We start from the raw sequence: 20737 nt of genomic DNA on the forward strand, positions 1-20737 counted from the left end.
GGGCAGACCCGAAACACCACTCCTTTGCCGACGTTACTTCTTCTAATGAACGTGGCTCATCGTTTCGTTTCTGAAATTTTATTCATTATCTTTTCATAGTCTTTCAGGATGGTCCCGGCCTGTCAAGGTCAAATCACAATAGAACCTTATACTGGGTCGTGGGCCGTTCCGCCACCCGAGCAAAACATCAAAGCAGCTGACCTTCACTTTGAGCGAGCACACATTTCTAGTTAGCTGCAGTCAGTGTAAGGGCATCTTGTCTGCGTGCCTTTTTTTTTATTGTCCCTATGGGTCGGCCATGTGTTTGTAATACGGAAACATTCTATAATTTTTGTAAAAATGATTTATATTACTGTTTGGTTTAATTGCAATGGGCCTGCAACATGAGGAGACTCGAGAGAACAGACAATCAAATTACAATCATTTAAACCGTGATGTGTATTTCTCAATGAGCTCTGCTTTAGGTGGACATGGAACAGAGGCAATGTTGGGTGGCAATGCAGTTGTCCCCTGCATAGGTTCGTTCACCACTCCATGTATGTGCCTATCGAGGACATTTACGATAAGTCTCTCAATAAACTCATATTGCATATCCTCAAACACTGGTTTGATCACCCATTGTTTACTTCTTTTAGCGAAGGCCTTATTGTAGCGAAGCGTCCCTAAAGTTCCGGTTGTCCTACTTTGTTGACGGCCAACATTATGGTTATGTGCCAAGACCGCTAGAAGAGTCCGATTTATCATGCCTTCCATGCCAAAATGCAATCTTTTGGGCCTGTACTTTAGGCACATATTGTGGAACACCTCCAAATCTCCTGTGTGGCAGAATTCCGTGAGTCCCCTCAAATCTCTTGTTATAGTTTTATCAAATACAATCTTTTCAATGGCCTTGTGAGTGGGTGATGAAGGAATCAACCACTTCTTCTTCCGTGCCTCCTCTGTGGACAAATGGCCATGTTCACATTTGTGGAAATGCTCATTTGTCGACCATCGATGTACGTTGCTACAGTGCAACATTACTGACCGCCATTTTTCCAGTAGAATTTCCAACGACCCTTCACATGTTTTTGAGCTCCACCAAAGATGGTTGCTGATTGACTTGGACCACTGTGAAATACCTTGCATATCTTTTTTTTTTCCTGCAGCCGACAATTTTTTATTGATTGTTTTTGCAAGATGCCATACGTCAAATTGGTGATTTATATTTTTGTACTCTTCTCTCATTGTCTTGGCAATTGAAACGTGTCTGTCCGTGGCTATCAGGTCGATCACCATTCCCCGCGATTGTAGTTCTTGCAATGATGCTACAAAGCCAACTTTCTCCATGGCCACTGAGGATGTACTTTGTGACACCTGCACGACCACCGAACTCACAATTTTCTTACTTTCCATGTCCTGAAAGTGGTAGGTGCAGTACTTGGCTGAAAATCCTGGGCTGTCGCACTGTCCATCACCGGCTAGCCTGAAGCGTTTGCCCGCGAATGTACTTTCCATTGACATTTTTTCCATTCTCCAAGCTTCGCTGATGGCTGGAAATAGATAATCGGTTTGGTATTTGTAGAACTGACTTTTCGCAATGAAATGGATTCCCACAAACTGAAAGAAATACTGTAACTTTTTAAAACTTGAACCACTAAAAAGTGCGGCCGCTGCACAAAGTAGATTGCCTGCTGGCAGTTGCCCCAGCATGGGTTGTGCAGACCATGCGAACGGATGATATTGTGTACAGGTGGCATGTATTTTAAGGTTAGTGCCTCGAATTGCACGAGTCACATTAATCAATGGCTCCCCACATACTTCCCCACCAACCCAATGCCCACATTTCATCATCATAATAATATCCATCAAACAGCTATCGAATACAATGAATTTGGCCTCTTTCCTTATACTGTCACTCTGCATCCCAGCTGGTTCGGCCTGTAACGTTGAGGACATGTCACTCGCATGAAAGGTACAATCTCTGATATCGTCTTCCGCTATGCTGAGTGATATTGATGGTGTTTCATTGTCGTCCACTTCATTCTCTTCCATTGCAACATCTGTTCCTTGTCCGGAGATGGGAGAAAAAAACAATGTCTTCAACTTTCGCGCGCTCTTATTTTTTGCGGGTGTGGATTCTGTGAATTTATCTCCAACTGCATCCGAACTACCAGGAGGACATTCACTATCAATGGCTGGTGGTGGTATAGCTCCGTTGTCAATCACTTCATATTCTTCCCATTGGCACGATGCATCTCCAGTCTCAAGTCCCTGCCAAAAGGTTTGACAAGCAACATCTCTCGTTCGCTTCACTGTCTGTGTAGATCTAGTTCTTACACCCACTCGCAACTAGAGGACAGATTAGAAAAGGGATGTTCAGTTTAAACACAACTTACAGTATTGAACTATTGACAGTGAAAGACAACATAATATAGTGAACAGGACACTAACCTTCTTTTGCTTTCTTTTCTTTGAAACTTTCTTGCCTCGAACTTCAACATCTGGACGCTGTTGCTCCGACTCGTGTGTGCATGTCTCCACTTCCTCTCGCGCTGCAACGACTATATTTTCATGATAAGCACATCCATCACTCACTGAGGCTCCATCGACTCCCTGAAACATAGAACTTTCATTAGTATGTATAATAATATTGAAAACACAAAATGTACTTGGGGACCAATACCCATACGTACATCTCAATAGCAAAACACGAATGAACGCATTGTGTAGAACATTCAAACGACAATAGTTCACGCATTGTTGATCTAGTTAGATTGAACTGTCAAGATCCATACCTCGGGCTCCGCATAGACTTCCATTGATGATATTATTGAAGATGACGCTTCAGCAACTCCCTGAAACACAGTAATTGCATTAGTATGGTTTTCTATTTTGTTTAAAAGAACATAAACTTTCTGCAGGCGTCAACGGCTCATCTAAATAGACCTGCACAAATGATCAGTTGTCTAAAATAAATAATGGATATCTAAATATGATTCGATTTGCTCCATCGTTGGAAGTGTCACCACCCAGAGATCTGCATCAACTACTAGGGGTGATGTTCTTGTTGAAGAAGCTCCGTCAGATCCCTGAAACATAGTACTTGCGTTAATAAAGAAGGAAGTATAGCGGATGTAATCACGTCATTTGATCTCGCATGATTGATCTGTCAGTATCCATACCTCGAAATGCATAAGAACATCAAGGGACGCTGTAACTGCGGTGCACACTTCTGCAAGCTGTTGCGCCGACCCGTAACTGCATGCTCCCCCTTCTTCTTGGACTAATGCTCCATCGACTCCCTGAAACATAGGACTTTCATTAGTAATGAACACAATATTGAAAAAAGAAGACACATAGGAGGGCGACGACAGAAGGACATACCAATGGCTAAAAACGAAAGAAACATTGTGTGTAACAATCACGCTACAAGAATGCAAGATCTGATGATCTCCATCGATGGAACTGTCCGGAAACGTACCTCGAGCATCTGAGTGACATCTACGGTTGTCGTCAATGCGTTGGACTCCTCAGCATCTCCCTGAAAGACAGTACTTGCATTATTTTGGATAACAATAATTATAACTGAAAACAAAGACTAGAGGACGAGTACTGTGGTGTACCATTAGGTAAAATAATTACACGATCAATTAAAACTATTGATTTACATGCCTAAAACAAGTCAGTGTCAGAATAGCTAAGTAAGATTACCCGATAGGCGCTTGAAGTGGCTGATGACTGCAATAATGACACGGATGGAGAATCTTCCGCCTTCATATTGAGTGGATACATAAATGGGGAAATTATTGTTAGCTAATGCTACACACTACCGCAAGGCCGAGAGACAAATACGTAAACTTGACTCACCAGTGGAGGGATGTGGACGAATAAAGTGGGAATAGCGGTTGAGAGCAATTTTCGCCTCGCTCGCGGTGTTTTCTTCTTTATTAGCAATGATGCGGAGTACATGTCTGGGCTAAAGTGCCTGCTGCAGATGCGGTATCGATCACCCCTCTTGTCCGCAAAGACTTCTAGGACTCTACTTTCTAGCTCAGAGGCTGGATATCCGCAATATCGGACCCATTCTCTTATCTGATCTATTGTCTTAGGGAAAACATGCATTATAGTACCTTCAGATTTGTTATGGGTCTTCGAAGGGCAACCGCCAATGGAACAGGCAGGCATTATGGAAAGTTCTGAAAAGTAAAGATCAACAATTCTCTATGAATACCAATGTGTTAAAACATTAAATGACACATAAAAGGTTCAATGCAAGGTCCGTTTTGGTTCTTGGAACTATACACGTTATTCACATGCGGATAAGTATTTCAATAACTTTCAAAAAATAGAAAAAGTAATTTGACTAAACTCAGAACATGTGACTAGTTCCTTGCATGTACTGTCGTGAACGAAAAGAAAACATGGATGCAATTTGATGACTACTAGCAAATAGATATAAATTAAAAAATTGGACGCAAAATGATTATGGTACATGGACTTACCTTGACGAACAAACAGTTAGATGCAGGGATCAGAGTAGTTTCTTGTCGTAGAACAGGGAGCAGTTCACAGGTTGCAAACTGACGAGTTTGCTCAAAGTGGTCACGGAAGTTCACAGAGACGAAGAGCAGATAACCAGCACCTTCACGGGTTGACTAGCAAAGCGCAAAGAAGTTCTCATTAGAAATATGAAGTGGGTTATAAAGAATTCGAAACAGGGGTGTGTTTGTGAATGAATGACGTGTATATGTCGTGGCATTATGCGGATTGCAGGGGGGCGTCCAGCGTGAGGGGGGATGCTTGGCAGGAGACACGGGGTCTGGAGGTAGACATGGGAACAACAACCCATGCTCTATAGACCACTTTGAAGTGTACATGGTCTTTGGCACCTCTTGGCCTTTATCGCTCCCTGACAGCTCCACTTGCCAGCAGCGCAAGTACCCTGGTGCGAACTGCCTTTGATAGGGCGGGGGGGTGGATCGGGGCGGTGGTCGTGCAGACAAGACACAGGAAGACTCGTGAATGGAGACACACTTATGTGGATTGCAGGGGGGCGTCCAGCGTGAGGGGGGATGCTTGGCAGGAGACACGGGGTCTGGAGGTAGACATGGGAACAACAACCCATGCTCTATAGACCACTTTGAAGTGTACATGGTCTTTGGCACCTCTTGGCCTTTATCGCTCCCTGACAGCTCCACTTGCCAGCAGCGCAAGTACCCTGGTGCGAACTGCCTTTGATAGGGCGGGGGGGGTGGATCGGGGCGGTGGTCGTGCAGACAAGACACAGGAAGACTCGTGAATGGAGACACACTTATGTGGATTGCAGGGGGGCGTCCAGCGTGAGGGGGGATGCTTGGCAGGAGACACGGGGTCTGGAGGTAGACATGGGAACAACAACCCATGCTCTATAGACCACTTTGAAGTGTACATGGTCTTTGGCACCTCTTGGCCTTTATCGCTCCCTGACAGCTCCACTTGCCAGCAGCGCAAGTACCCTGGTGCGAACTGCCTTTGATAGGGCGGGGGGGGGTGGATCGGGGCGGTGGTCGTGCAGACAAGACACAGGAAGACTCGTGAATGGAGACACACTTATGTGGATTGCAGGGGGGCGTCCAGCGTGAGGGGGGATGCTTGGCAGGAGACACGGGGTCTGGAGGTAGACATGGGAACAACAACCCATGCTCTATAGACCACTTTGAAGTGTACATGGTCTTTGGCACCTCTTGGCCTTTATCGCTCCCTGACAGCTCCACTTGCCAGCAGCGCAAGTACCCTGGTGCGAACTGCCTTTGATAGGGCGGGGGGGGTGGATCGGGGCGGTGGTCGTGCAGACAAGACACAGGAAGACTCGTGAATGGAGACACACTTATGTGGATTGCAGGGGGGCGTCCAGCGTGAGGGGGGATGCTTGGCAGGAGACACGGGGTCTGGAGGTAGACATGGGAACAACAACCCATGCTCTATAGACCACTTTGAAGTGTACATGGTCTTTGGCACCTCTTGGCCTTTATCGCTCCCTGACAGCTCCACTTGCCAGCAGCGCAAGTACCCTGGTGCGAACTGCCTTTGATAGGGCGGGGGGGGTGGATCGGGGCGGTGGTCGTGCAGACAAGACACAGGAAGACTCGTGAATGGAGACACACTTATGTGGATTGCAGGGGGGCGTCCAGCGTGAGGGGGGATGCTTGGCAGGAGACACGGGGTCTGGAGGTAGACATGGGAACAACAACCCATGCTCTATAGACCACTTTGAAGTGTACATGGTCTTTGGCACCTCTTGGCCTTTATCGCTCCCTGACAGCTCCACTTGCCAGCAGCGCAAGTACCCTGGTGCGAACTGCCTTTGATAGGGGGGGGGGGTGGATCGGGGCGGTGGTCGTGCAGACAAGACCCGTTTGCCGCAGGGCCTCACCAAGGAGAGGCCATCTAACTGAATGTAAGAGGATGGCTGCAGGATCTACTACATGGAAGGCAGGGGGGTGAGTTTATAAATACCTCACCCTCCCAGGAGAATATACACTAGATTCATTTAAAAAATCAAAACAACCATTGTTAAAATATATGTTGGGCTTTATTTTAGATTTTAGTTAAACATAAATAATAAACATTACACATTGTAAAGTTGAGGTTGCAGCACATCGAGGGAAAATCCGCGGTATTGTCCACTGTCACTGGGGAAATGTTGTCTAATGGCAAGTACCGCACAGGCAGGTATTACTCTCCGAACGCGGTGTCCGAGCCTCCCGTGAAGCCACCAAGTGAAGCAACGATAGGCCACCAGCCTGTACCACCTGTGAAAAAAAAAGATGCAAACTGTATTAAACTGACCAAACTTTCTTATCAATGTCGATTCAGGTAACACATGTCATTTTTCTTAGAAAAAAATTATATCTAGAAAATGCATTATATGGAACCAATTTACATGCGTTCGAATGATATGTAAATGTAATTTTATATGTGGGAGACGACCATGAAATAGTGGTGGCATCACTGACATCACAAACAGAGTATACTTACTCGTTACTCGGATTACGCGGACGAACAGTGCCACGAAGTTCGTGCATAAGCACCATCATCATCCTCAACACTGTCCGTGAGAGGCAGGCTTCCCTGAACTCTGGCAGCTCGGTGATGCATTGCGGACTTTGCTCGCCTTCCTGCAGACTTTGCTCGCTTTCCGAAATGTAGGCCAAGCACCCGGAATTTTCACGGCAGCAGCAGTTCTCCTCCTCAGTTGGCATTAGCTCGCACCGATTGCACGTGCACCAGGTGGAGACGCCGTCCATGCGACATGGTCCAGGCTCTTCATCCGTTGACTGGTCCTCCCAACTGCCGTCCGAATCCCCATCGTTTTCGCGTGCTTGCCTTTCCAGTAGTTCTTCCTCGGTGTACTCGGGCTCGTACATATACGGCATTATTGTAGCCATTGTGTGGTAAAGAAAGTAAGATAATTTATAGCGGTGGTACTGGTATCTGTTCACACGGGCTACAATCAACGAAGGTAGCTGACCAGAGCACAGAAACGAGTCACAGAATACTCAAAGTAACACACAGAGAGAGGAATGGATTCGAAAATCTGCTGCTGTATGTTGTGAAACGGTCTGTTTATACTTATTGGGGAAAGAGGCGTCCTGCCATTTCCATGGCAACACGTCAATAGCTGAGGCGCAGCGATTGTTGACACGAGACGTGCTTGAAATGGGCAGTACGCGTCTGCTGATGTCAGGCTCAGGGGCGGGGGATTTGATTTAGTGCCGCAAAGGCAGGTGAGCCAGGGCGATGCGGCGGAATGATAGGATTACCACAAAATGGAGGCTGATTTCGAGTGCGATAATGGGCGAAAAGTCGGGTAAGGTCCATAGGAAAGTTTCCTACGATCTACCGATTTATGCTTACAAACACATGGCCAGCCCGTAGGGACAATAAAAAAAAAGTCCCGGAACTATCCTTTAAGCTTGAACTTTTGAACAGAACTTTTACAGCGCCTTACCTGAACTGTCAAGCTTACCTGAACTCCCATCAATCCTCAATCCAGTGAAGTAACTGGGTTTCAACGCGCCCCTGCATCAGAAGCAGGATGGAGAGCTCATCCTTCCAAACCCTAAGGAGGGTATCCAACGAGCCAGAGAAGCCAGAATAGAGGGGCCCTTCCTGTCCATCTTCAGAGTTCTGCGCCTTCGACGCCGCGCCTCCGTGGAAACCAGGTGAGCGTTGCACCAGACCCACCTCTGCTCGCCCCTCTAGAATGACCAATTCTAATCTCCTCCTGGTGCCAAGGTTTAAGCGTTCCATGTCGGGTGGGAACAGCTTTCCGGTTAAAGCAGCACAATATTGGAACTCCCTTCCACCTCCTTGCAGGGAGGACCTCCCCTACCACCTATTTAGAACTAAGACCATCCATTGGCTCAAGATTCATGACACCTAACAAGCTCTCTTGCTGCCCTGACACTCCACTACTATGTTTGTAAATATGTATATTTAGGTTGCCAACTGATCAGTGCAGATACCTTGTCACTAGACAACCGATGTATTGTAAATAGTATTGCCTATGTTGTATACTTCTGTAACTCATGCCTCTTCGGCGCGCGTTGTTTCTTTTTGGCGTGTCCAGCATTGTAACCACGGCTGGATTTCTCTGCCCTGTATGCAACCAAGCTTTGCAATCCTCTTGTTGCCCCTGCGCCTTGCTACCCCTTGGGGTTAGGTGCGCAATATAAATAAATGAAATACAAATACAAATACAAATCCCGTGTGATGGGCCCTAATATGCTAACTAACGCCCTGTTTAAATCAGATCTTCAACGTTGGGTTACTATTCTGCTGATTTTCTTTAAACAGATTCTTCTGAGAAACACTTTTCCCACATCGTGGCAGACCTCCTTCATTGTGCCTATATACAAAAAGGGTGCACATAATGACCCGAGGAATTATCAGGCCATCATGATCATGGATGCGTATAGTAAAATATTTGCGTACCAGGCTCTAACCCATCTAAAGAAATGGGCCGCAGAGGACATATCTATACTGAAATATCAGACGGGTTTTAGACGTGGACATGGCACAGCGCTTAATTATTTTTTCCTACATTGCCTCCAGGACTTGACCTGTAGTAAGAAATATGAATCCATCTTTTTAGCTTCGGTTGACCTCACATTGGCTTTTGACCTAGTGAACAGGGGAAGATTTTGGGCCAAGTTGGCAGTGTGGGGTCTGCCGAATGGTCTCTTAAGCATTCTGATAAAGTGGCACAAATCCTCTAATATTCAAGTTAGATTAAACTTGGATGGTAAGTTAAGCAGAAAAAAAGATACAAAATTGGTTGTTAGGCAGGGCTGCGTGTTAGCGCCCTGCCTATTCAATTTGTTTATTGCAGATATTGACCAATACTTTAGACCAGAAGCTTTTGTCTCTCAAAAATCGGGCAGTGAGAGTTATACGTGGCTGTCCTACGCAGACGACTACCTATTGTTTGACTGTACGCGTCTGGGCCTCCAAAGAGTGCTGAAGGGTTTTGCGCGATATGATTGTAATGATGGGTTGAAAATCAATCTAGGAATAACAAAAGTTGGGGAAATTATTGCAAGATCGGGGCGGTGGTCGTGCAGACAAGACACAGGAAGACTCGTGAATGGAGACACACTTATGTGGATTGCAGGGGGGCGTCCAGCGTGAGGGGGGATGCTTGGCAGGAGACACGGGGTCTGGAGGTAGACATGGGAACAACAACCCATGCTCTATAGACCACTTTGAAGTGTACATGGTCTTTGGCACCTCTTGGCCTTTATCGCTCCCTGACAGCTCCACTTGCCAGCAGCGCAAGTACCCTGGTGCGAACTGCCTTTGATAGGGGGGGGGGTGGATCGGGGCGGTGGTCGTGCAGACAAGACCCGTTTGCCGCAGGGCCTCACCAAGGAGAGGCCATCTAACTGAATGTAAGAGGATGGCTGCAGGATCTACTACATGGAAGGCAGGGGGGTGAGTTTATAAATACCTCACCCTCCCAGGAGAATATACACTAGATTCATTTAAAAAATCAAAACAACCATTGTTAAAATATATGTTGGGCTTTATTTTAGATTTTAGTTAAACATAAATAATAAACATTACACATTGTAAAGTTGAGGTTGCAGCACATCGAGGGAAAATCCGCGGTATTGTCCACTGTCACTGGGGAAATGTTGTCTAATGGCAAGTACCGCACAGGCAGGTATTACTCTCCGAACGCGGTGTCCGAGCCTCCCGTGAAGCCACCAAGTGAAGCAACGATAGGCCACCAGCCTGTACCACCTGTGAAAAAAAAAGATGCAAACTGTATTAAACTGACCAAACTTTCTTATCAATGTCGATTCAGGTAACACATGTCATTTTTCTTAGAAAAAAATTATATCTAGAAAATGCATTATATGGAACCAATTTACATGCGTTCGAATGATATGTAAATGTAATTTTATATGTGGGAGACGACCATGAAATAGTGGTGGCATCACTGACATCACAAACAGAGTATACTTACTCGTTACTCGGATTACGCGGACGAACAGTGCCACGAAGTTCGTGCATAAGCACCATCATCATCCTCAACACTGTCCGTGAGAGGCAGGCTTCCCTGAACTCTGGCAGCTCGGTGATGCATTGCGGACTTTGCTCGCCTTCCTGCAGACTTTGCTCGCTTTCCGAAATGTAGGCCAAGCACCCAGAATTTTCACGGCAGCAGCAGTTCTCCTCCTCAGTTGGCATTAGCTCGCACCGATTGCACGTGCACCAGGTGGAGACGCCGTCCATGCGACATGGTCCAGGCTCTTCATCCGTTGACTGGTCCTCCCAACTGCCGTCCGAATCCCCATCGTTTTCGCGTGCTTGCCTTTCCAGTAGTTCTTCCTCGGTGTACTCGGGCTCGTACATATACGGCATTATTGTAGCCATTGTGTGGTAAAGAAAGTAAGATAATTTATAGCGGTGGTACTGGTATCTGTTCACACGGGCTACAATCAACGAAGGTAGCTGACCAGAGCACAGAAACGAGTCACAGAATACTCAAAGTAACACACAGAGAGAGGAATGGATTCGAAAATCTGCTGCTGTATGTTGTGAAACGGTCTGTTTATACTTATTGGGGAAAGAGGCGTCCTGCCATTTCCATGGCAACACGTCAATAGCTGAGGCGCAGCGATTGTTGACACGAGACGTGCTTGAAATGGGCAGTACGCGTCTGCTGATGTCAGGCTCAGGGGCGGGGGATTTGATTTAGTGCCGCAAAGGCAGGTGAGCCAGGGCGATGCGGCGGAATGATAGGATTATCACAAAATGGAGGCTGATTTCGAGTGCGATAATGGGCGAAAAGTCCGGTAAGGTCCATAGGAAAGTTTCCTACGATCTACCGATTTATGCTTACAAACACATGGCCAGCCCGTAGGGACAATAAAAAAAAAGTCCCGGAACTATCCTTTAAGCTTGAACTTTTGAACAGAACTTTTACAGCGCCTTACCTGAACTGTCAAGCTTACCTGAACTCCCATCAATCCTCAATCCAGTGAAGTAACTGGGTTTCAACGCGCCCCTGCATCAGAAGCAGGATGGAGAGCTCATCCTTCCAAACCCTAAGGAGGGTATCCAACGAGCCAGAGAAGCCAGAATAGAGGGGCCCTTCCTGTCCATCTTCAGAGTTCTGCGCCTTCGACGCCGCGCCTCCGTGGAAACCAGGTGAGCGTTGCACCAGACCCACCTCTGCTCGCCCCTCTAGAATGACCAATTCTAATCTCCTCCTGGTGCCAAGGTTTAAGCGTTCCATGTCGGGTGGGAACAGCTTTCCGGTTAAAGCAGCACAATATTGGAACTCCCTTCCACCTCCTTGCAGGGAGGACCTCCCCTACCACCTATTTAGAACTAAGACCATCCATTGGCTCAAGATTCATGACACCTAACAAGCTCTCTTGCTGCCCTGACACTCCACTACTATGTTTGTAAATATGTATATTTAGGTTGCCAACTGATCAGTGCAGATACCTTGTCACTAGACAACCGATGTATTGTAAATAGTATTGCCTATGTTGTATACTTCTGTAACTCATGCCTCTTCGGCGCGCGTTGTTTCTTTTTGGCGTGTCCAGCATTGTAACCACGGCTGGATTTCTCTGCCCTGTATGCAACCAAGCTTTGCAATCCTCTTGTTGCCCCTGCGCCTTGCTACCCCTTGGGGTTAGGTGCGCAATATAAATAAATGAAATACAAATACAAATACAAATCCCGTGTGATGGGCCCTAATATGCTAACTAACGCCCTGTTTAAATCAGATCTTCAACGTTGGGTTACTATTCTGCTGATTTTCTTTAAACAGATTCTTCTGAGAAACACTTTTCCCACATCGTGGCAGACCTCCTTCATTGTGCCTATATACAAAAAGGGTGCACATAATGACCCGAGGAATTATCAGGCCATCATGATCATGGATGCGTATAGTAAAATATTTGCGTACCAGGCTCTAACCCATCTAAAGAAATGGGCCGCAGAGGACATATCTATACTGAAATATCAGACGGGTTTTAGACGTGGACATGGCACAGCGCTTAATTATTTTTTCCTACATTGCCTCCAGGACTTGACCTGTAGTAAGAAATATGAATCCATCTTTTTAGCTTCGGTTGACCTCACATTGGCTTTTGACCTAGTGAACAGGGGAAGATTTTGGGCCAAGTTGGCAGTGTGGGGTCTGCCGAATGGTCTCTTAAGCATTCTGATAAAGTGGCACAAATCCTCTAATATTCAAGTTAGATTAAACTTGGATGGTAAGTTAAGCAGAAAAAAAGATACAAAATTGGTTGTTAGGCAGGGCTGCGTGTTAGCGCCCTGCCTATTCAATTTGTTTATTGCAGATATTGACCAATACTTTAGACCAGAAGCTTTTGTCTCTCAAAAATCGGGCAGTGAGAGTTATACGTGGCTGTCCTACGCAGACGACTACCTATTGTTTGACTGTACGCGTCTGGGCCTCCAAAGAGTGCTGAAGGGTTTTGCGCGATATGATTGTAATGATGGGTTGAAAATCAATCTAGGAATAACAAAAGTTGGGGAAATTATTGCAAGACGTTGCACAGCTAAAGGTTCCTGATTTGTGAATGATGATAAATTGATAAAAGTGGATAATCTAATTTACTTAGGTCTTCCAGTTGTGAGTAACCCAACTAAGCAGTGCGTGTGGGATTACTGTAAAAATAAGGCAAATGCTCTCGCACCCCTTTTGGTGAAAGTGAATAATAGATTTGAGAGGTCCTCCTTAGGTCCAGCTGTGAGGTTTTATGAGGCTAAATTAGTGCCTGAGCTATTGTATGGAATTGAAACATTGCTGTCTTGGATCTTGGACAGACTACCATTGTCGGAAGGAATTATTTGGAGGCGTATATTGAAATTACTGAATTGTACACTAATTGCACTTGTCTGACATGAATTGGGATTCGTGGCCTCCTATGCTACTTCACCAGGAACGCTGGTGGTGGGTGGCCTGACCGTGCAGCACGCTGCGCTGGACTAACAAAACAGAGACGGAGCTTGGGTTGACACCTCTTTACTTCAACACCTCATATCTTTTTGTTTTACATTGTATTTATAGTGTGCTTGATATTGCGACAAGGGCAGGTATAGCAACGGTATTAGACAAGGCAGTATTTACATAACATAACTTTGCTAAGTAGTCGTACATTTCAATACAGGTGCATGGCACATGACACAGTGTAACAGCATGAGAAATCATAAAGAAAACGTTTTTAAGTACAGGGGGAATCCGGAGTATCTGTGTCTCCATGTTCGGTGTTAGCAAGTGTCTGTAGATAAGTTCAGAAAGGGGGCCAAATATTCAGGGCTCTGGCAAGGGGCAGTTACAGGGAAATCCAGTGTTCTTCGAGGTTTGATGCCCAAGTAACATCGTGGAGCCATTGTTTCACAGAGGGGGAGGCAGTTCTGGGCCACAGAAGCAATATACAGAGCACAGCAAGCATCCTATAAAGACTAGCAAGTTTACGATATATACGCCGGAGTGACAAGAACTCATGAAACAGACAATTCTTTGGGCAGGGTTCAATGACATGATCCAGCATTGCAGATACAGCGGCACAGACCTCATCCAGTACCCAGATATCTTGGGGCAAGACCAAACCATACGTAAGTAGTGTGCTTCCTCAGAGTGGCATCTGGGGAACAGGGGGAGTGATCCTGGTTCATGAGGTGCAGCCTGGCGGGGGTGTAGTGAAATCTGTGCAATACCTTAAATTGTATCAGCCGATACCTAGCATTAAGAGAAACCATACATGTCTGCATGCACATGTGTTCCCATCCCTCATCAGTGATGTTCCAACCCAGGTCTTTACCCCAATTCTCCCGTAGCATGGACAGTGGTTTGTTCACCCGATCCTGCTACAACATGTACAGTTTGGATACCATCCCAGAGGTCGAGGAAACTTCTATAATTAGTGCTAGTAGTGGCTCATCCTGGAGCTTTGAGGGGAACTCCTTCCATGTATTTAGTAATGCACAGCAAAGTCCTGTGTATTGTAGCCATCGGGAGGTCTGCTGAGTAGGGTGTCTGGGCAGGTCGGGCCACTCGACAAAAGTCCCATTACGAACACATCACCCATGGTGGAATAGCTGTTTTCTGCCCATTTGTGTGCAGCTATTTTACTTATTTTGGGAACCCCAGGATGGAGGTTCCAGAGTGATAAATCACTATAGAACAGACTTGGGTTATCTAGGAGCTGCTGAATTGTGTCCCAAGCGAGCGCGGTGGTGGCTGGAGGGCTGGCAACCCCAGGATCCTTCCACAGCGGGGGCCGCACCAGGGAGCGAACGTTGCGAGGAGCGGTGGTAAAGTGCTCGATCTTCACATGTGGTAGCACTGAGCCCTCGGTAAATCAGTGGGTCGCGTATTGGGCCTGAGTCACTACCAGTACTTCTCGAAGTCTAGGGCGGCAAGCCCGCCCTGGTTATTTGGTCTCAGAAGCGTAGCCCATTTAAGTCTAACCTCCACAGCGCACCATAGATATCCATTTACAGTGACCTAAAGTCTTTTAAACAGCCCTGCCCCGGGCCAAATCGGAATGTTCAGGAACCGGTACAATAGTTGCGGCAGTATTATCATCTTAAGGAGTGACACCAGGCCAGCAAGCGTAATGGGCAGTTTCGCCCAGGTCTGCAGTTTAACCAATAGTTGCTGCAGGTAGGACCCAAGTTTCGGTCGTACAGTCTGGTTTGATGTCTTCTGACCATAACCCTGAGATACTTAATCTAATCGGGAGACCAGGCAAACCACATGAGGTCTCGTGGGGCAGCAGTGGTGTCTGTTAGGGGAAATAGTTCTGACATAGCACAATTGACTCGTAGTCCAGATAAGAGTCTGAAGCGGAGAACATAGCGCATGATGGGAGCAAAGTTCACTTCGGGGTTTCTTACGTACAACAATGCATCATCTGCATACAGCGAAATGATTTTGGGAGACCCCGAGAGGCTGATGCCCCTATGCACATACTTTTGATGCACTATGTGGGCCAGTGGCACTATGACTATTGCAAAGATTAGTGGGGAAAACGGGCAGCCCTGCCTAGTCTCCCTGCAGATATGAAATGGGGACGAGAGTTGGCCATTGGTACAAACCCTGGCAACAGGCTGTTTGTAAAGTAGCCGTATCCATGAGACAAATCGGGGGTCAAAATTGTTCTTCTCGAATACTGCCCAGACGAACCGCCAGGACACAGAGTCGAAGGCCTTCTGAACATCCAGTGATGCCGCAACCGCCTCTGTCTCTGGGTCTATTCAGGCTAGTATGTTAAATAAACGTCTCAAGTTAAGGGCAGTGGAATGGCCAGGCACAAACCCGGACTGGTCTGGGTGCACAAGATAAGGCATATTGGGGCTGAGTTGAAAGGACCAAAACTTTCACAGAGGTTTTAACATCACTATTGATGAGAGACAGAGGGGCGATATGAGACACAATATGTTCCGGGTTTCCCAGGTTTAAGAAGCACAGTTATAACTGGGGGCAGTTTGTTTCTTGAACAAGATTCAGCCCATAGGGCAGATAGGTGAGGCGTAAGGAGGGACTGATAGCATTTGTAAAAGTCAATGGTGATACCATCTGGGCCGGGAGCCTTGCAGGTGGGCAAAGCGTTTATGGCCAGTGATATCTCTTCAATACTTAACGGGACATCTAGTGCCTCTTTGGCCTCGTCAGAGAGGACAGAGAGTGGGAGGCCATCCAGGAATGCGTCTATATCAGGATCAGGCACCTCATCATTATTGGCATAAAGTGCTGAGTAAAATGATCGAAACACCTCATTGATGTCTGTAACAGAGTGGACCAGTTTCCCAGTAGCATCTACAATGTGTAGGATGTGGTGGTCGCCCTCCTCCTGTTGAACAGTTCTGGGCAACACTATCCCTGGGCGTTCCCCCTCAATGAATTGCCTTGCTGCACCTGCTCTGGTGCATCTTTAATGTGGCCCATAGTGGTGGCAGCCGGGTTCGTCACGTATTGTGTTTTTGAGTGACCTGAGAGAGGCTTCCCTGTCTCGGATATGCCGGCAGATGACTTTAACAATCCCAGACTCTTTCACAAAGGTGATGCCTCGGATATAGGCTTTAAAGGCATCCCAAAGTAGAGAGTAAGAGTCCACAGTGCCCGTGTTTATTATAAAATAGTCTTTGATGCATTCACCTAGCTCGTCCTTGAATACAGGATCTCGAAGCGCGTGAGGCTTAAGCCTCCATAGGCGCCATGTACTGAATAACAAGCCCCAAGCTGGGGTCAGTGTGACTGGGGAGGAGTCTGAGTATGTCCTAGGCAATATGTCTGCTCCCACCATCCAGTTAATTAGCATCCCAGATATAAGCCGTCTGTCGATCCTCGAGTGTGAGTCATGTAGTGTTGAATAAAAGGAAAACCTGTGTGTCTGTGGGTGTAGCAACCTCCAGGCATCTTCGACCCCCAGCCTGGTTTGTCCCTCAAGAATGGACCGGGCGGGCCTATATAACTGCTATGTTCTGCTCCCGGATCTGTCTAGGTTGAGGTCAATGATGGTATTAAAGTCCCCACACCACAGGACGGGCACTAGGGGGTACGCTGCCAGTAGGTCAACCACCTAAGAGTAAAAGTCAGGGTGATCGACATTGGGGACGTATATGTTAAGCATTACTACTTCCAAGCCAAGCAGAATACTGTGTACCAGAACGTAACACACAAGGGGGTCCATGTGAGCAGCTTTATGTATGTATTGTAATGATTTGTGTATAAGGATCATAACACTGTGACTTTAAGTAGAGTAATGTGTATAAAAGCAGTGTGGGCCCCAGCTTTTAGCAAGTTTGTCACAACTACCAGCTAGGGCATGTGTTTCTTGTAAATAGAGGATGCAGACCTTGTGTGTTTCAGCATAAAGCTGTAGCTTCCACATCTTAATGTGGCTCCCCAGTCCCCTGACATTCCAGCTCATGCACATCAGTGTGTCAGCAGTCATCAGGCCATTGCAACCAGTAGGTCATGGACCGTTACAGGTCGGTGAAGAGTTCATCAAAAGAAAAATTACAGGGTGTAGTAGCCAACCCCACACCCCATCACAGCTGTCAAGCATGTTCTGTTTAACTTCCCCTAAATGCCCACCCCTGCCAATAAACCCCCTCCCAATCAGAGGGGTGACAACCCTATGCCACCCAAACCAGCAACATTTGCAACCTTTCATGGGGGGACTGTTCATGACGTGCAGCCCAACCCCTTAACACAGCAGAATAGTAAATAACAAGTGTGATACGCACCACTTCCTGTGGTTAACATGTTTGCAGGGAGACCGTGATTACATATATGGGGGGGACCCCGAATCACATATACATTGAGTGTGTCCTGCATCAATCAGCAATCAACAGCATATAATAACAGCAATGGTAGAATTAGAGGGAAACAGGTTCATCCCGGCTAGTGCTGATGCAGGAATTTCTTTGCCTCCTCAGGAATTGTGAATAAGAAAACTTTCTCAGAGTACTCACCCCTGAGCTTGGCTGGGAACAGCATAGCGCACTTTACCCCGAGATCACGGAGCCTCCTCTTTACTGACAAGAAGGACCTCCATTCTGGATGAATGCTAATGGAGAAGTCAGGATAAAGGTGGATTCTGTTTGAGCCTAGCAGTAGTTCCCCTTTAGCCCTGTCAGCCCGCAGTAGTGTGTCCCTTCCCTGTCATGGTAATTCAGGACTCAGGCAATATTGGGCAGGGAAGGGCCCCTGGTTTTGGATTTGTAGTTAGTGAGTGGTGAGCGTGTTCTATGGTGAACTGGGGTGAGAGTTGAGGGCCGTCAAGGAGGCAGAGGAGAGTGCGCTCAACGTAGTCTTCCATAGGCCCCCCCAATCTGGTCTTTGGGGACACCGATTATGTGCAGGTTGTTGCGTTGGGCTTGGATTCCAAATCTTCATTTTTTTTGCTGACGGCCTGCACCTGCCTCGAGAGTGATGTTACATCCGCTCTGAGCGTGGTTATGTTATCCTCAGCCCCACCGGATCTGGTTTCAGCCTCGGCAATACGTGCCTCGGTTTTCTCCATCTGGTCTTTAATCAGACTGATTGTGCCGCTCATATCGTCCAGCTTTGTGTTAAGTGTAGTAAATCCCTCTCGCATATAGTCCATCATACGATGAATTTCGGTGGGTTCAGTGGCAGTAGCTGTGGAGGAGACCGCCCCAGTCACCCAGTTCCCTGGAGGCTGTCTTAGTGTACATGTTAATGGTGCTTTGTCCCCCCCCCCTCCTTTCGTCATGGCTGCTCCGTGTGTAGGGGCAGCAGGTAGACTGGCAAGGTGAGTTAGCAGATATTGAGGGATGGCGGGGAGACAAGCAAATGCGGTAGGTGTAGTAGGTTGAATCACAACAGTAGTAGGAGCATGGTCTAAATATTTTGCAGTGTCTCTGCTTAAAGTAGTTCCAGTGACAGCAGTGCCAAAGCTATCGAGGGTTGAGCTCAGAGACTTTCGGAGGTGCAGAGGTAAGTGGGAGACCAACTCCCCAGGCGGCACAGTAATAGTCAAGGTGTGTAAAGGCGAGATCCACGACTAACCCGGCCAGCCGCAAGGGGCGGGTGACCCAGGAGGATTGGCCTGGGTTAGCAGAGTGTAAAGCCACAGGATCTGTGGGTTTCGGGAGCCGGCACCCGGCAGTGCAGGAGAGAAAGGAGAAGCAAATGAGGGCAACAGGCCGGGGATTCCAGCCGGCAAGGAGACAGGTGTTGTGGAGGCTTGTTGTTGTGCAGCCCGTCTTGCGGGGGACCGCTCCGTGGCGGTTCCTCCTCCCTGACGGCTTTAATTTATTCGCCGCACCGCAGGAAGCCATTTCAAGCCTATGGCCAGGATATGGCCCAGGGACATGCCGCAGTAAATGGTTAAAGTGAGGTAGGTGGCATTCTTGGGGAGCATTGGGGGAGGCTCTGCAGCCACAAGGGCGATGTATACGCCGGTTCGGAGGGGAATGTGGTCCAATGCACTCCGCAGATGTTTAGGCAGTGGGGGGATCCAGACACCACCGCCACAGCCACTCACCTCAGCGACTCCCAAGACGTGAGGCGGACCTCTCAGTCAGCCACAGGACAACCAGTGGTGGCGGAACCAGGCTGCCGCCGAGGCTCGGGCGCCAGCAGAGGCTGCAATGGCGAGCTGTCAGCTACCGAACAGCCACGCTCCGCCCCACCAGGCCCGACGTCCGGGAGCACCTCCTGCAGGTGCCACGGCAAGCGGGAAGGGATCCCAGCAGTGATATTGTGCAGGCATCAGATAAGAGGATGCAGGACCGCTGCGGACCGAGGGGGCCAACAGATCCCAAAGTTGGTATCGGAGCTGATGTGTCCTTCTGAGTCAGTATTTTGCTGTTACAGGCTTTAGTAGTGCGCTGGAAGTATACGTTTGGTGCTGTGTAGAGGTCGGTGGCTGAGGAACCACAGAATCAGGCAGCCATCTTGTTTTGCACACCACAGCGCCCCAACTCCTCATATCTTGCTCTGCCCTTTCCTTTCCCCATGTCACATCCCTCCCAACTCCCACGTACCAACCCCCAAGCCCCGGACTACATTTCCCAACACTACACCCCCCCCCATTTTAAAAACTGACAACACTTTATCACCCCATTTCCTCAATGAGACTCTGAGGTCTGGTTCTAGCCCTTTGTGGTCGAGTGTGCCTCACCTCCAGCAGTCTGCATCTGCCATCTCGTCTGGACCAGCTGCATCAGAGTCCTCGCCTGAATTCTGCCCAAAGCAGATGTAACAGTTGATATCCTAATCCAAAATCCAGATAGAGCTAAAATTAAAATATATCTGCAGGACTGGATTGAAACAAGGGCATCATGTCTTAAATATAAACATTTTAACAACTCTTGGTTTGGTGAAAAGAAAATCGGAGACATCGAGCCATACCTGTGTAAAGCTCCAGCTCCACAAATTAGAAGTGCCATCCTGCGACTCCGGCTAAATCTGTGACCTACATGAGATGTTATGGCAGAACGCAAACAAATTAAAGCTGAAGACAACTCCTGTCTCTTCTGCACAAATTTGCCGGTCAAAGAAACCTTGGAACATTTAATCATAGATTGTAAAGCACTCATGGATTTGAGAAAAAAACATTATGATCGCCATATGTATCAAATTGGAAACATAATGCCGGAATATAGATGGGCCTTTATACTGGCCTCCCCAAACATGAGTCTTTGCATTGCTACATCAAACTTCCTCAATGCCTTAAACCTCATG

Source organism: Ambystoma mexicanum, chromosome 6p (assembly GCF_040938575.1).
Source record: "Ambystoma mexicanum isolate Mex_15411 chromosome 6p, UKY_AmexF1_1, whole genome shotgun sequence".
Lineage (NCBI taxonomy): Eukaryota > Metazoa > Chordata > Amphibia > Caudata > Ambystomatidae > Ambystoma > Ambystoma mexicanum.